Source organism: Xiphias gladius, chromosome 20, assembly GCF_016859285.1.
Source record: "Xiphias gladius isolate SHS-SW01 ecotype Sanya breed wild chromosome 20, ASM1685928v1, whole genome shotgun sequence".
In the NCBI taxonomy this organism is placed as follows: Eukaryota; Metazoa; Chordata; class Actinopteri; order Istiophoriformes; family Xiphiidae; genus Xiphias; species Xiphias gladius.
This window is the reverse complement of record NC_053419.1, coordinates 25,098,268-25,115,563: the sequence shown is the minus strand read 5'-3', so window position 1 is coordinate 25,115,563 and position 17,296 is coordinate 25,098,268. Positions and strand designations below refer to the sequence as shown.

Here is a 17,296-nt window from a genome sequence, read left to right as displayed (position 1 = left end):
TCTCGGGAACGGGCTTATTTTGTTTAGTTTTGCTTTAACCAGTCAGCAGTGACTGATGTGTCTGTAACTTAACGTTTGCCATGTTATTGAAAGAAATATGTTGATTTCAGAGTTGACTTATAAGAACAGCTGCTAACATCTCATCCACACTTATAATAATGATGATAACGATAATAATGATAATACTAATGGTAATCTTTTTTTATACGGCGCTTTTAAAACAAAGTCACATGGTTTTCAACAGGATTACAACATTAGGAAAATAGAAATAAGGCAGCAAAATTAGACGTTTAAAATTAAATAAAACTAAATAAAATTGAGTAAAATGCCCCAAATATAAGATTTTTAAAAAAATTAAACAATAAAAACAACAGTAGTGAAAAAGACGACAGAAAGTGTGCTGCCAATTAAAGAAAAAGAAGTTTTAAGAGGTGATTTAAAAGATGTGACTGAGTCTCAGATCTTCAGGCAGGGAGTTCCAGAGCCGAGGGTCTCTGCGGGGCCCTGACTGTCAAAGCCCGGTCTCCTTTAGTCTTGAGCCGGGTCTTAGGAACAGCCAGAGGGGTCCGGCCCAAGGATCCGAGGCTCCACTAGTAGAGGAGCAATAACTCGGCGTTATGTCAGGGTAGATTTCGACAAGCTTGCGATTGGACTGGGGAAGACATGGTAATATTGAAGTAGTAGAGGACCACGTCTTATGAATGCTGATGATGAGTTTGTCTGTTTCCATGCCTCTTTAGTTTCTGTGTCCTGTCCTTTCTATAGCGGTGAATTTCAGTTTCCTATTGATGTCTTGCCGTTAGTAAAGAGGGTTGGTGATGTGCACATCCAGCCCAGGTTGTGTACAGGTGTAGAGGAAAAACTGCACACAGGGTCTGCATCAGACCTCCCAGGTTTCGCTGTGAGGACTACCGCTCCTTTTCCCTTTGGTTTGTCATTCGTGACACTGCTGGCCCAGAGTGGGGTTCCTCAGAGAGCCGAAATGATTAGTAAAACTATTCAGCTGTTGATCGACAGAAAAATAATCAGCAACCAATATAACCGACTAATTGTTTCAGTAATTTTTCAAGCAAAAACAGTTAAAAACTTGCAACAGTTCTTCGGTTCCAGCTTCTCCAGCGTGAGAATTTTGTAATTTTGTCAGTTTTCTATGACGGTAAACTGAACACGTTTGGCTTCTGACGGCTGGTCAAACAGACCAAGACGTCTGAAAACATCACCGTGGACTCTTTTTCTTTATTTTCTGACATTTGACAGACTAAGTGATTAATGAGAAATGATTTGGCAGATTAATTGTCATGAAAACAGCCCTCGATAACCTATTGAAGCACACTTTCTAGCTGTAAAAGGCTCATGTACGGCCAGGCCAAGGAAAGAAATTCTAAAACGACAGGATTATTTTCCGTCTGTCCTAAGAAGATGTGCAGGAATTGCCGGACGACTCGAATGACAGTGGTCGTTCCCGCGACCAGGGTGTGTGTTGACTCCCAGCTGTTTAAACAGCAGCACATCGGCTCCTCACGGCACTGATACAATGACTCTTTGCTCAGCTGAAGAGAGGATCCCTCGCTCTGAATTAATGTGCTGGCCACGGCCGTCAGACTTACAGCTCCATATGTTTTACAGTGACCACACGGGCAGATGAAAAGATGCATTTGACTTCTCTGACTTAGTCAGAGTGTGACTGCGACACTCGACTGTGAAAACTTAAATCAGAGTCTGTTTAATCTCTCCAAATCCTCAAAGTGTTGTGCGTCTCTTTCACCGCTGTGTCGCCTCGCTCATTATTTCTGCCGGAGGATTTGAGTAAAGCTCTCAGGCGGCGGGGCCTTTCTGACTTCAGCTAAGATGTAAAAGCTTTGTTATAGATGTGTAATTTGAAATATGCTCTCTTCCCATCCCCTCGGAGACATTAAGCAAATGTGCCGAGTGCTTAATCTGCCCTGATTAATATTTTCTCCGAGGGAATAAGTTACAAGGCTTTAAAGTCTCATAAGAAACAAGTTGCGAGACTTATTTAAATCTCTGCAATTTGTAGTTTTGGGTATCTGGCTTCCCATCATATTCATGCCTCTGAATGGAAACTGATATTTTCTATTAATCTGTATTTTATGAGACAATTGGCGGCTATAAATGAATCAATCAAATTACATCTATATAGCCTATGTCATGAATACCTTTAGTGGTTTTGTGGATAATCTCTTGAAGAGAAATGATTCCCAGCCTGAAATTTGTCTGATGCAGTGGCTTCACAACCCGAGGATAAGGCCCCCCAGCCCCCGCCAGTGGGTCGCAGGACAACTCTGAGGGGTGGCGAGGTGATCAACACGATTGGAAATAAGAAAATAAACAAATTCTGCTTCAATTTTCCTTTAGTTATTGTTTCATTATTGTGAAATAGTGGATAGTTTTTACCTTTTTCACCTTTCAAAAAGGTGTTGCTACCACTTTGTAATAAGCCACCCTTTATGAAAAGTTTATTAGTAGAAACTAATGGCTTTATTAATGCTTAATAATTTACAAATGCTTTATAGAGCAGTTGTAAGCCACCAAAAACAACAAGTGGTGTTTGTGTCCACCTGATGAGTCTAGGTCCAGTGCTCCCTCTCTTTTATCTCTGTTTTTTTATTCTCTACCAGCTCCTGAGGGAAACACCTGGCTGTTTGGCTGCATTATGCAATACATTGGTGTTATAAAAATATACAGTACAGACACTTCAACCAAGACCACCATCTTTCCTGAATCATAACAAAGAACTGAGAGTGTAAACGCGACCATAAGAATCGAGCTGAAACAATTAGGCAATTTAACTGATTAGTGTGATGACAGAAAATTCATGGGCAACTATTTTGATAAAAAGTTAATTGAAAAAAGAAAAAATGATCTATCTACCTCGAAGAGCTGCTCTTCTTTATCTCATGTGACCGTAAAGTCAGTATCTTTAGGTTTTAGACTGGTTGTCGGAGAAAAGGAGACATTTTAAAGACGCCACGTTGGGCTTTTTCCTGATTGTAGGAAATTGTGATTTTTTATTATCTTCTGACATTTTGTAAACCAACCACTGAATCGATTAATTGAGAAAGTAATCTGCAGATTAATAGGTAATGAAAATCATCGCTAGTTACAGCGCTACATGAGACATCATGTTTTTATGAGAAGTATTATAAGAAGATTCTTATTAAACAATGACACCGAACGAATAGAATGAAATAATCTGAGAACGTCGGTTTAGGGATGAACCATTCCTCCTGTGACAAGGCCACGAGGTCACGTACTTACCTCGTTCCTTTTAAAAGGAAGAAAGGATCAGTTGATCATCTGACAGAAAATTAATTGGTCACAATTCTAATTATCGAGTTAGGGAATTTTTTTTGTTAAGAGATTATGCCCAAAATGCAAAAATGCAATGGGTTCCCGCTTCTCTCAGTCCTTTTTAGATAGTAAACAGAATATCTTTTGGTTGTGGACTTTGAAGACGTCACCTTGGCCTCTGGAAAACTGTGACTGACAATTTTCACCATTTCCTCACATTTTATAGAACAAACAAGCAGTTGATTAATCCAGAAAATAATTGGCAGCCTGATCACGATAAAAGAATGAAAATAATCTAGTTGCAGCCGTAAACCAAAAAGGTTTGGCACCGCTGGTCTAAGAAACGGTTCGAGTATCAAACTATGTTCTCACTCTGTCTGAAACAAAGCCCTGCGGTTTGATTTCCTTTACTGTATTTAATATCTGCTGTGGTGCACAACAGGAGACGCAACGCGGGAGCAGATGGGTTGTTCACCTTGTCCCTGGTGTATCCACTGCAGAAATGTAAAAGTGCCTGAGTAAACTCCATTTAATGTGGCCTGCAGTATCTGAAATACATAAATATGTCAAGTGAAGGAGCCTTAATAGACCTGCTTAGGCTGGTAATTGCAGCAGTATTGTTTCCTTCTGATTAGGACAAAAGCGTTCCCTGAGGACCCCCCATCCTTCAGCTGCTTCATCTGCATTAGCCGCCTCTTCCCCTGCTTTAATCTGCTCTCTCCTCAGGTATTTAGAATAAATCAATGGGAATACATGATTGTTTAATGATTTTTGGAGGAGCTCTCTTCGACCACAGCTGCATGATTTAGAATGACTAATTCCACTTTTTACCATTGATCCACGGCTGCAGGGGCTGGGCCTCCTCGCCGAAGAATGGCTGCATTTAGAGACTGCTCGGTGGACTCGCCCTGCTTTTAGCAATGAGCAGATTGCTCAAGGTTATAGAACAACTGAAAAATAAAAGGGAGACGTTGAGCGGGGGGGTTCTGTCTTAAAACAAAAAGTGTGGAAAGATCCAATCAAACAATGCGGCATTATATAGAAACACAACATTTTAATTTACTAAATTGCTATTGATCGGCAGAAGGAGAAATTAATTTGTTTTCTTGCTCAGAAAGGTCAAAGGTCAGCTGCAGTAGCAGCCATGCAGCTGGTTGGGATCCAGTGTCTTGCTCGACAGCACCCCGGCAGGTGGGTGTCAGAAGATTATGCATGCAAAGTGGCTAGAAGCGCATTTTTAGACTCCAAGACAACAAGAGCGATGTATTACACAAAATCTTGGAAACCATAAAAAAAACATGCAATGTAGAAGGCACAGTTAAAAAAAATAAGTGTGACTAGAATAGAAGAAAGGACTTTGAGAAAATAAACAACTAAATAAATACACAGGTGTGCTGCAGGGGTCCATTTTAGGCCCTGTCCCGGTCAACACTTATATAAATTAATTTCTTCTTTGTCCGACCGTAAAATTCATCTTTAGGCAGATTATACTGTGTTATACTCGAGAAATTAAAAAGTAAATACATACATTTAAAAAACAAATCTTATGACAACGCTTTAAGCGTCTTTATTATTTTATATATTTATATAAACATTTCATAAGTGGTTTATAACAAAACTAACAACAGAACTGCAGTTTTTTCTGACTTCAGAGTTCAGTCACAGGCTGAACTAAAAAACACAGTGCGTCTGTTTCTAGCTAGCTCACAGCTAACGTCTGACGAGGTGGTACATTGGCCCTTTGGGTCAAACACACGTAATAGGTCCAGTGGTCAAGTTTGTGCAAAAGAACAACCGGTCCTGCAACCTAAACGACCATATATGTCGTTTGTCCCGACCCTCTAGGTTATAGAAGACCGTGGTTAGGGTTAAAAGAACAAACTGACTGTCGGTTTGAAGCGGGAAACAAACAGCGGTGTGCCATTTCACAGTCTGGTGTTTTCTTGATTATATAACAACGTTACCTGACTTCTACCTGAATACCAATGTAACTACTATGGCCACTAGGGGGCGCTGTCACGTGGGGCTTTTGCTGAAAAGACTGTCTCACGTAGCCACTAGATGTCACTTAACAATAAAATGAAACCATGGGTCTTAACAAGCTGCTGCACGGACGACCTGAGGGGTCATTTTTATGAGAGGACCGTGTCCAAAGAAGGTGAAAGGTGAAAATTCACTTTGTTTTCTGTCCGAACGCCTCCTATAAAGTCTGGGAATGTCTTTAGTTCTGCAGGTATTCGGTCATAAACCAAAGTGTTGGAGAAATTAAAATGTTGACCTGATGATGGCGCTAGAGGAAAAGTCTGAGGCTCAGCAAAGTCAGCAGGATTCGTCCTCTGGGAACCGTGAACGTCTGTACAAACCCCCAAGGCAACATGACTATTTATCCAATAGCTGTTGAGATATTTCAGTATGGACCAACAGTCACGACCGAAGAGTTTATCTCTTTGTCGAGTTTTAAAGCAGAATCAAAAAGGGACACCTAGATATCTCCCATGTCAGGACATTTGAGGACGGAGACCCAAGAAAACTGGCTAAACCACCAGAGGAGGTTTCAGGGCTGAGAATGAGGACCAGTTCTAGACGAATCTGTCGGACCACATCTTGCTTCAAAGCTCTGAGGTGAATCTCCAAACCGCTGCAGACCCTGATGATCCATCTAACGAATTGTGCATTCAGCCTGTAACATGGTGTTTATTTGTTACTAAGCCAGTTAAAGGTGAACTCATTATTCCTGCAGGTTGATTTCCCGAGGCCTCCGTGGCTCCGGGGTGCGAACGCCGTTGCCTGGCTTGTTGATGGACACCTTAATTACAGTGGAAGCTGATTAATTATGGGGCTGCCAGTTGCAACTTTGCCATGACCTGCGTCCTGCTGCTGGTTTAAAAAAAAAACAAAACAAAAGAGCATCAAGTGAATGTCAGTACTGCAGACCACTTCAGTACCCGGCGTTTGATCCTGGATTGACTGAATCACACATATTCTATTAGAAATAAAAACGTATTGGGGAGGTCAGCTGCAACTGCAGATATCCTCTATGATTCTCAATTGATTCACAAAAATCTTTTTTTTTTTTTTTTAATTGATTTTTTTTATTGGTATTTAAACATGATTATAGGGGTGAGGTTACAAGTTGATAGATCAGGAATTAAGTAGATTAATATAATCACAAATGTTCTTGCATTAATCAGCACAAAGTTGACAAGCAACTGACAAAAAAAAAAAAAAAGACATGAGACATACCCCTCCCTTTGGCTCCGTCCCACCCCAACCGCCCCATCTGCCCTGCCTGGACCTTATTGACATGGAGAACAGTTATATTAAGGATTTTATTATAGTAATTGCTTCTTTCACAGTGTGAAATGTCCTCTGTTTTTGTTTGGGTGTATTTTGGCAGCCCAGTGTTTCATGCTCTGCTGTGTCTGTGAAGTCACGCTATTAGTCGCTTGGCAGCTGTAAGACCAGCTCTAGCCAGAGACGTCTCTGCCTGACACAGCGTTCCAAGTTGGAGCTTTTTTTAATGTTATATCTGACATGTGATTGTCTGTTTATAAAGGGTCCGGTCTAGACCTGCTCTACATGAAAAGTGCCCTGAGAGAACCTCTGTTGTGATTTGGCTGCCATATGAATAAAACTGAATTGAATCGAATGGTTTACGAGCCCTGAGCTTCTGAGGATGAGTGTGGTGAAAAGCGCTCAGCCGGACCAGGTTGTACAGGTGATGTTGCTGCCGTGGTTCCTGGTCCTTCGCTGCCTCACCTGGGCTGCGGCGGCAGGTTGTGGTTGTTGGTCATTTTACCGTTTCATTTGTACAACCCATTATTTTGCATTTTATGTGTTTTGGCCGGTGTAACACAGTAATTCTCTTTTGGGATTAATAGAGTTCGGTCTATTTACGGTCTATCAGCAAGGAACTATTTAGTTTTAAACAATCACTTTTGTCTGTTTGTGCCCTTTGGCTTTAATCTTAAACTTTTCTTTCTAAATATCCCCTCCCCTTCCACTGCATGCCCCCCCCCCCTCGAGAAGTGGGCCAGCTCTGTGTGTTTACCCACAAAGCCATTAGGTCAATGATGTCAGACTGCAGGAGGCTGAATAAAGGACACAGTCTGTTTAAGCCGCTTGATCATCAGCCTCCTACTCACACACTGTTATTTTAAGTATGTGACGGTGACATTTACATATTTTAGCTTTTGAACTTGTCAGAGATTATGATTTCGCCCAAACCTGACAGGCCCAAAGAGCTCAGGTCTTATCAGGAACGAGAATGTTCTTATCCTCGTTAGAGGTATTGGACTTTAATCAAAATTACCTTGTAATTGGTGTCTTTGATTAGATTAGTGGGAATAAAATCAAGCCATCCCCTCCCCTTTAAAAAGATTACAGCAGGTTAAAAAACAGCGTTCATTCTGAGCAGCAGGCGGAGGAGAGAATGCAAATGCAATCTCGTAGAGGAGGAAAAAAAGCCTCTGATGGAGGGAAGGAAATGGGCTTGTTGGGAATGCAAATTGGCCCAGCCCCGTTTTATGCTAATAAAAGAACGGCAAAACATTTCAATGTATTCTTGTCTTGTTACAGTCGGGCTAAAAGCTTCTAAATCCCTACCATTTACCAAATTAAACTAATTTCAAGTGCTTCCAAAAGGCACATCTGTAGGCTGACGTTTGTCCCCCGGCCTTTGAGAAGTGGGCTCCGCCAAAGCATTCAACATCCCATTGATCCTTGAATAGTCATGCCTGTCAGGGAGCCATATCAACCATTATCATTCTAATTTTACTGCCTTTCTTGGTCCCTAATCTAATTTGCAATGATGCTGGAGCATTTCGCGAGGCCACTGCACTTTCTTCAGAATTTCAACAAGGGCATTAAAACCCCCCAATTTACATTAATGAAGTGCACATTTAATTAAGGCGGGTCGCAGCAGAACTGTGGAGGAAGACATGTTGGACACCAGGTGGAGGAGACGGGTGGATATGAGGTGAGAAGCGAGATGGAAAGACATCTGAGACGGAGATTAACTCTCAAAGAAGAAAAAGAAAACGTGTTTGATCTACTAGTTGTAATATGTTGGACTGACAAACAATCTGAGCGTCACAGTTCAAAAAAGCCGTGGTTCTCCTTTTAACCTGTGGAAAAAAAAAACATAAATATACAATTACACTCTATAATGTACTATTTTGTTACTATATTTATATAGTATCAGAGGTGGTAGTACTATGTAAACCTCTTCAAATCATTTTTTGAGTCAGAGCCCTGATACTTCATGATCATGTTGTATTTGCATCTTTACAACAAAAGGCTCTGTCTTTTTTTTTTTCTTTCAAGTCTAGTGTCTTTGTGGGAGAATATTACCCGTAGGCCTAAATAAAAATACAGATACAGGACGTCTTTCAACCCTCAGTCTTGTCTGCAGGTATGTATTTCAGGCTGCATACAGCGACAACAACTTTCGCCTTTCAGATTCACCTAGGCAGTGGTTCTCAAACTGGGGGTTGGGCCACTCTGGTGTAGAGCCACCGTCAGAGTCATGGATGACCAGGGGTGGGTAATATTGAGCAATCCTGAAGCTGCATGAATATGACTCGTGTGCTAACAGACAAACAAAAGGGCTCTGATGCTAGCAGGGCTATCCTGCTAATGTTTACTTCAGTACAATTACACCTGACCCGTTTTATTACTAGTTTCCTCGGTATTGTTGATGACTGATTAAAAACAAGCTTTGTCTTTTTTGTGGTGGTGGGCATGAATGGTTTTGTTTTTTTCTGGCTACTGAAGGGGGCATGAAAGAAAACCTTTAACATCTGCTGGGGTAGAGGAACCTGCATCTAGCCTCTCAGGTGAAATCCAGGGCAAAAATGTCCAAGGGGCACTTGCTGCTTTCAGGTGAGGCTGACGCCACGGTCCACTCACTAGCTTTTTTTCAGGGCTTTCGGCAGTGTCACATGGACTTCATCAGCAGAAGTAGTTTGCTCAGTTGTCATGGAGACGGATCTATCGAAGTGAATACTCAGTAGCTGTTATGATTTCATCCAAGGCAGTTGGGTGAAGAGCAACGTCCAAGAAAAAATTTATAATTCACTTTCATGTTCACATTCATATAATTAGCAGTAGCAGTAGCAGTAGCAGTAGTAGTAGTAGCAGTAGTAGCAGCAGCAGCAGTAGTAGTAGTAGTAGCAGTAGCAGTAGTAACAGCAGTAGCAGCAGCAGTAGTAGCAGCAGCAGTACTAGTAGCAGCAGTAGTAGTAGTAGTAGTAGTACCAGCAGTAGCAGTAGTAGCAGCAGTAGCAGTAGTTGCAGGAGTAGTGGCAGGAGTAGTAGTAGCATTAGTAGCAGTAGCAGTAGTAGCAGTAGCAGTAGTAGCTCTTAACTTTGGATATTTCAGAAAAGGAGAATTTTAAAAGACATCGTCATTAAATGTATCCAGGGTTTGGCAGAACTGTCTGATATTAGGAAAGTAAAACATTCGAAACTTCAATCAAAATCACATTATTAAAATCATGTTGTTAAACTGTACATTTTCAACAGTCATTTGACTTTGGACAGAAAAAAAAAAACTCAAGGTCAGCTTACTTACTTTTTTTGACGCTTTGGACCATATCTCTCTGCCTTCCTCAGCAGATGGAGTTTGCTCATTTATCACCAAGCTTTGGAAAAGCTAGTAAGTGGACCTTGAGTTCAGATATTGTTTTGGTCAAACTCCTGTTTCCAGTTGACAAAATGATTTCAAGTCAAGGTCCACTTACTCACTTGTTGTGGAGCTTTCGACCATATCACAGGATCCAAGCGGCAGATTGAGTTTGTCACAGAACTGCAGATGTTTGTGACTAAAGTGAGTAAAGGTCTGAACTTGACAGAGAAAATGTGACTGGAGGCTCAGTCATGACAACCTCATGCTGTACAACCAAACTTTGTACAAACCCACACAACTTTATTAAAGATCTTAGTGGAGAATTTTCCCAGAAACTTTCATCATCAGTTAATATGCGTATTATTTTCTCAATTAGTCAATTAATGGGTAACACATTTTTATAATGAGTTAATAAAATATAAATGAAATAATGTCAGATTTATTGTTTTATGGAGTCAGTCCATCCTCGGCTCTGAAAACTTTTCAAGGACGTTTTTCACTATTATCTTTCAACAGTTAAGCGACAAAATAATGGACAGATTAATTGATGATGAAAATAATTTTTACTTTCAGCCCTGAAATTAATCAGTTAATTACGTCTTTATATAGCGATTATACAGATAAATAAAGCAGTTTATACATATACTGATTACACACAGGGGGACATAAAGTGTTGTTTAATTAATCTAATAAGGAGAAGAGAATGTGTTTTGTTTTTAGGAGTTTTGTTCTTAGGTTCCTCGGTGTTTTCTCGGGGGGGCTCAGTGAGTGATGGTTGGACATGACTTCCTGCTCTTTGTGAGCGCCGTCGCTGTGACATGTCTGCCTCCACAGATTCAGCACACAAGATTTAGAAAACACGGCGCCTTTACCAGGGTGGCCTGCCAATCCGGGAGGTGGAGGGGGTTCACAGTCTTTCTCCCCTGCCTTCCCTCTTTGTGTCTTACAGCTGGGGGGGGTGTGCTGGTATTAGCGAGCCAGGCTGAGCTCAGTTTGGGTGTCCTCAGAATAAGTGGTGGTCTCTGGGGTGGAACAGCAGAGGGGTGGGGGGCAGACTTGGGACAATGATCCCCGCTCCTCAGGCTGTGAAAAGGCACAGTTATAAATTCATCTATTTGCTCTCTGCTGACCTCAGCTCCGAGCTGCCTCGGTGCAGGGGGCCGAGGCTCACCCACAATGCATCAGCCTGTCACAATATTGAGGAAAACGTGAAAGAGGAAGAATGACTACCAGATGCTTTATTGTTTTTGTAATTTCCACATAATTAGCCGGGAAGAAAAGTCCCTGCTCTGGTTTAATCACGCTGAATGAACTTGAAGATTGCCATTCTGCCCGACAGCACAGGCAGCAACCCCCAGTTCTCCTCACCCTCCCTCATCGTGGGCCGCTCTGCCCAAAACTGTGCCGCTGCAGAGTTTAACTGTGCATGACTATGGACTGTGAAATTGGTTAACACACACACACACACACACACACACGGTGGCCGCTGACCTACCCCATGCTGACTGTTGATGTAGTTGAACAGATTAAGCGAATCAATCTGTTAACACCTCCTAACATTAAGTTGGGCAGGCTGATTTAATGGGGCCACTCAGCCTGAGAGCAGAGCGCTGTCATTAGTTAAGACTCCGTACGCAGCACCATCAAACCCACATTAGTCTGTTGATGATGTTTAATCTGCTTTTGATAAGCCACCTGAAAGTTGTCCTCAGCTGATGAGCCTAATAGTTACTAATTACAAAGATATTACTAATGAATTAAAAAGGCATTTACCTCAACAACTAAAAGTCCTAATTAAGGAAATGAACAGATAGATCGACTGCCATGATGAGCCACAATTTTGAAGTTGCTGCCACTGCGAAATCTGTACAACTGTCAGCCGATGACTTAACGCCACAGGGCAACTGTTAGTTATCGTACGTGCGGCAACAGGTCATTTTTTTCACTCATTTATCTCCTATTTAACAGATTTTTATACAAACATAATCCTCAACATTAACTTTCCTTAACAGCAAGACTCACCATTTGTCACTTGACGAGCAAAGGTTTAACATGAAAAGGCAGGAAAAATAAGTATAAAATCAAAATAACAGGAAAACATAAACATATAGTGGTGTAAGCCGCGTGCAGGAGCCCCACATACAACGATGTTAACATTCATACTTATGGTACATGCAGGTATAGGTAGTTAATAAGAAGTACAACTTTTACTTTTATTCAGGTGTGGAAGAAGTACTCACATCTTTGAAATAAAAGTAACCACAGTGCAGAAATGCTCTCTTCTCAGTAAAAACATTCTCTTGAATCTAAGTTGAACTTTAACTAAGTTTATACACATAGAAAACAGCAATTAGTAAATGTTTTGAGGAAATTCTACAAAAAGAAAGAAAGAGGACGAAGCAAGTTTAAAGTTTGAGTCTTAGCGTGTGTTTTATTGTTGTGTGAGTTTGTGTGTCTGTGGCCCAAAGTGTCTTGAAGTGCTCCGACTCTCCACTCGAGCAGAAGAAGAAGGAGCCACTCATCCTCCTCATAATCTCATTGCACCAATGCAGCCGCCACAAAGGAAGTCACAGGAAACGGGGACCGAAAAGCACCTTCACATGCACAAATCTGAAGATCAATTAAAGCTAATGCAGCTGGACGAGCCCGGCTCTCCATACACAAGCAGCGTATCCGAAACGCCCCCCCCCCCAGTGAGTCGGTGAAAGGGAGTGCGGGATGAATGGCCCACTTTATTACCGCTTGCCATGTGCAGTCAGAGAGCAGCACCAGGCCCATTCTACAGCCCTCACAGCCTTTATTAGCAGGCTTCAGGGGGGCTTGTAAAACTGTTCTGCCCTGCATAACGGGGGGGGGGCTGCATAACAAAAATCAGCCTCGAATTAAAGCCCAGCAAAGGACTGTGGGTGGGCTGGTCGTCCCCCTCCTCTCCCGCCCACTCCGATGGGTGATTCCCACCATAGTTTTGGGTGTGACCCCGGCCGGGCCGCAGCTCCTCGGCTGACAGCTTCAGGGGCGATGACGCTAACTCATCACTTAAATCCTCCGTCATAAAAGAAGCCATATTTCCCTCAGGCGGCGGCGGTACGTGGCGGTATTTGTCCAGTATACTGCGGCGAGCTGCAGTGAACACAACAGGCCGTCAGGCCCCCGCTGAAGGCCGCGGGGCGTCGGAGCACAGGGCTCAACACGGAGGCGAATGTGGCATGAAATCGGCCACAAAGAGGCCGACGGCGGGGAGCAGATCACACACAGAGACGAGATGTCTGTCCTGCCTTCTGTGGTGAAGACCTAATCAGGAGGGTAACCTGATCAGTCCTCAGACCTGTAGCCAGCAGGGACACGAGGTTTATCTGCAGAGGCTGTTGCTGACGGATAAAGCAGAGCCATCCCAAGATCCGTCGCGTCGCTTCTGTAACACTGTCAGACTCACGATGGAGGCTTCTCACCTTTCTTTATTCCGCCTGTTCTTCTTCACTGTCAAAACCTGGAGCCTACATTACCCACGGTGCACCTTGACCTTGGGTCTGAGATTGGGGTGTCTTATGCTTGTAGCTGCTGATGGAGGCTAGTGATGTGCTACGACTATTGTGGTGAAAACCATCACAGTAAAGTGTGTTATCCTGATAATCCTAAAACTGTCCTGACACACTACTGTTAAATCTGATAAAGTTACAGTGGACTGAACCAACATCAGATACACTAAAGTACTTTTTAACCTTGAAGGAGTAAAACTCTTCCCTATTTCAGAGGGGAATTTTCAGAAAAAGTCAAAAGAATAAACTGAATTTTACATTGAAAAATATGTATTCTTGTTCCTTCTCTACCCTGTAAATCATCTTGTGACCCCTCAGATTTATGGAGAAGCCAAGTGAGCACAAGTGGTTGAGAGTGAGCGGGACTTTTGGTTCTTTTCGGTTCTTTCAGAGGTTTGCGTCCTGCTAACCTGAAGGAATGTCTACGGGACAACCCCCCCCCCCCCAGAACAAAAAAACCTGTCCAGCCCAAGTTCTGCTAGTACCCTAAAAAAGTTACGTCACAAAATTGTACAACCACTTGAAATTCCACCAAAAAAAATCCAAGGCAAACCGAAGGCAGACAAGAGACTAAAGTTCGACATTCATTGGAATCATCTCATTATCTTCCTCTCTGAGAGTCAGGCTTGGTCCCACCCTCATATCCGTAAATAGCTTAGCTTAGCATAATGACTGGAAACAAGGGGAAACTGCTAGCCTGGCCACGTCCAAAGGGAACAACATCCGCATCATCATCAACATCCTCCCAGCTGCTCTGTTTATTCACCGAACAAACAGAGCAGAGCATGAACTACCTTCCTTCCACTCGATCCCTGCAGATTCTGTTAGTGTAGAGCCGCAACTATTAGTCGATTGACAGAAAATGAATCGGCAGCGGTTCTGAATTTCCTGTTTTTTCTCTGAATATCTTTGGGTTTTGGACTAAACAAGAGAAAATATTCAGCAGATTTCTGGCTTAATCTTGACAATTCCAAAACTTCTGGCCCCATTCAAATGTGTTCAGTTTTACTATATTTAGACCTCCAGCCCGGGTTCATATTTTGGTTGTCACTTTTCCTTCAGAATCCATACTTTTGTCTGAACACGGGAAAAAAATAAATATTCAAACTGAGACGATCGGCTTGAGGGCCAAACGAATTACGTGATATGTCAAATTTGTTCAAACTTAACGTTTTGAGAAAGTGACAGCCCTAGTGTACACAGAGACAACGTAACACCCGAGCCTCCCGACGCTGTCTATGAGAATAAGAAAATGTTGATTTCCATTCTGACCCGAGCGGTGCGGCCTGAGTTTGGAGTGACAGCTGGATGCTGGGAGGTCTGACTGGACAGAAATAAAGGGGAGGATGAGATGTGTCGAGCGCTAAAAGGATGAGCGTGGAGCGTCAGGCGGGCGTTTGGGGGATAAGGTCGGGGTAGAGGGTTTGGAGGGGTGTGTTTATGTCTGTGTGTGTGTGTGTGAGGGGGGTAGGGATAGTGGACTGTGTAAAGCCAATGAATAAATCAGTGGTTAGTAACAGTATTTGAATAACAGCAGCAGGAGGAGGAGGAGGAGGGTGAATAAGTGTTTTTCTCTGGGTAATGAAAGAGGGGCTGGTGCTCTGCAGCTGCATTACTTAACAGACAATAGCCACTCAACAGATGGGAGAGTTTAGTTAAAGAAAGTCAGCGCTTTAGTTAAGGAACACGCCGCCCACAGATCCTGTCGGAGCGGCTCTGACAGGTGGTCTGATCTCAGCAGCATCGCCCGGGCTTGTGCCTTTCTTCCACGGAGTGTAGCACTTTGTCTGTCGATTTCACAGGGGTGTGTCTGAGCCGTTTCACCGTCGGACGGTGATGCCTTGATGTCCGCCAGCTTTTTACAAAAAGCTGATATTCGTCTCCTCGTAATCCTGCCCTGATCTGGAGGCAGGACGGAGGGGAAAAAGGTCCCATCTGTTGCTTTATGAAACTCTCATTTAGAGCAGGCGAGACTGTTCACACGTCTGCTCCCCGTCAGCAAGAGCAGGTTTAAGTAAAAGTGGTGATCCCCCACTCGAAATGTTCCTTCATTAAGAAAACAGGCGTAATATCAGCGAAATGTTCTTCAAGCATCAAAGTAAAAGTATTCGGCCTCACTGCTGTGTGATCAAATATTACATTAGTAGATTATTAATGCTGATCTGATAATGTATAAACGGCGTTTCAGTGTTGCAGCTGCTCGAGTTGCAGCTAATTTATTTCATAAACTGTCGGGCTGTGTAATATACAATAATTCACCATATTTTTGAGTTTATTGTGTTTTGTGTGTAAAATCTTCATCTGCATCGTGACCAGTAACTCCGGCTCAAGCGTAGCGACGGTCTCACGATGCCCAGATCCATCCCCGCATTCGCCATCCGTCCGAACTAAAAAGACAAAATGTGTGACGCTGGAGCATTTTTCAGATGCTGGAAAACCCAAAGATTTAATTAACGGCTTATGAATGATCTACGAAGGATCAGTAAATCGTCTGTTAACCCTTAACAAAGCCGTCAGTTACTTTTTGTTTATAAAGGTTGGATTATTATAAAGCACCGATCTCTGCCTTGATGTCCAGTTTACAACTGTACATACACATGTCACGTGTGGGTCTGTGTTGATGAGTCCACATGCATCATCATTTAAAAAGACTTTCATTTATTATTTAGAACAAGGTCATATGAGATAGGGTTCTTATAAAGAAGGAAGAACAATGAGAGTTATAAAGGAATATGGAACAAATGTAATTGAATTAATCCGTATAGATGGTTTTGACAAATCAGGAGAGAACAACAAATGTTTGTCTCAGCAACAGGTCTTCTTTTGTTTCTGTGTGTCTAACTTCACATGGTCCTAATTTTAATGTTTAATGTCTTTCAAACAAATGATCACAAAAACCAAAGGTACGACGGCCTGATGGATCTGTCTCCGTGCTCGATCCTACAAACCAAATCCAGTTTGAAATTTTCCCACCATAATGGACGACTCCAGAAAGATGTCAGCCACAATGTGTTCATCTTTCTCGCGCACGCTCACGCGCTCACCTGCCGGAGATACTGTATATCGACTGGATCTGACGGGGGAAACGCTCGCGGGTGATTTAAGGCATGTAGATCTACGTCTGAACACTTCAGCAGACGTGCTTCGGCTGACAGAGCGCCGGTTTAAAGCCCCCTCCCTCTGACCGATGGGGTTTTATACTCTCATTTCTCTGTTTACCTCAGGAATGTCCTGCAGACTCTGAGCGACCCTCCTAGAAGAGAGAGATAGAAATTGAATTCTCTCTGTATAAAGTAGTAATTGAATATCATATTTATTTTCCTATTCATAAAGGAGTGAGCGCTGCTAGCATTAGCCTTGCATTATCTGATTTTATTAGCTTTGCATGGGATGACTGATACTCCACAGCCTCTGCTGCTGTCTGCCAAATCTGCGTTTGTGAGTCCAGGGACACTGAGGACATTTGAGTTAATCATGCTCTCTACATTTGGCTGCTGATGTACACCCCCCCCCCCCAAATATCCCTCACATGGATAATGATATTTCTTCATTGGGATAAGGGCCCGCTCTTCCCTGTGAAGGTTGAAATCGAAGCGTGGTTGTCGGGAGGACAAACCCTCTCCTTGCTGCTCAGTTAGCGATTGTCTTTGCGAATGAATTATTTTTAAGCGAATTAGTCAGGATGCATGGTGGGACGGCCTGATTTGGAGCTTTGTGGAATCTCATTAAAAGCAGCTTTGTTATGGCACAGCCCCCAGTAATGACATGCAAAACGCCCAGCTCGGCCATAGGTCTGCTCATAATGGGCCTGATTCATGGA

The 17,296-nt window shown here is 42.7% G+C and overlaps 1 long non-coding RNA gene across 3 annotated transcripts in view; it reads left to right on the top strand.

The window, feature by feature from the left end:
- Positions 1-17,296, top strand: part of LOC120806058 — a 96,391-nt gene that overhangs the window by 27,300 nt on the left and 51,795 nt on the right. Inside the window, exon 3 of one of the 3 annotated variants that reach the window (XR_005709630.1) lies at positions 12,409-13,700. The exons of 1 other annotated variant lie outside the window; for it this stretch is intronic. This is a non-coding gene — a long non-coding RNA (uncharacterized LOC120806058). Of the gene's footprint in view, positions 1-2,244; positions 2,327-12,408; positions 13,701-17,296 lie in introns of those variants that run through there. One more of the 3 variants, XR_005709631.1, reaches the window with a different exon arrangement.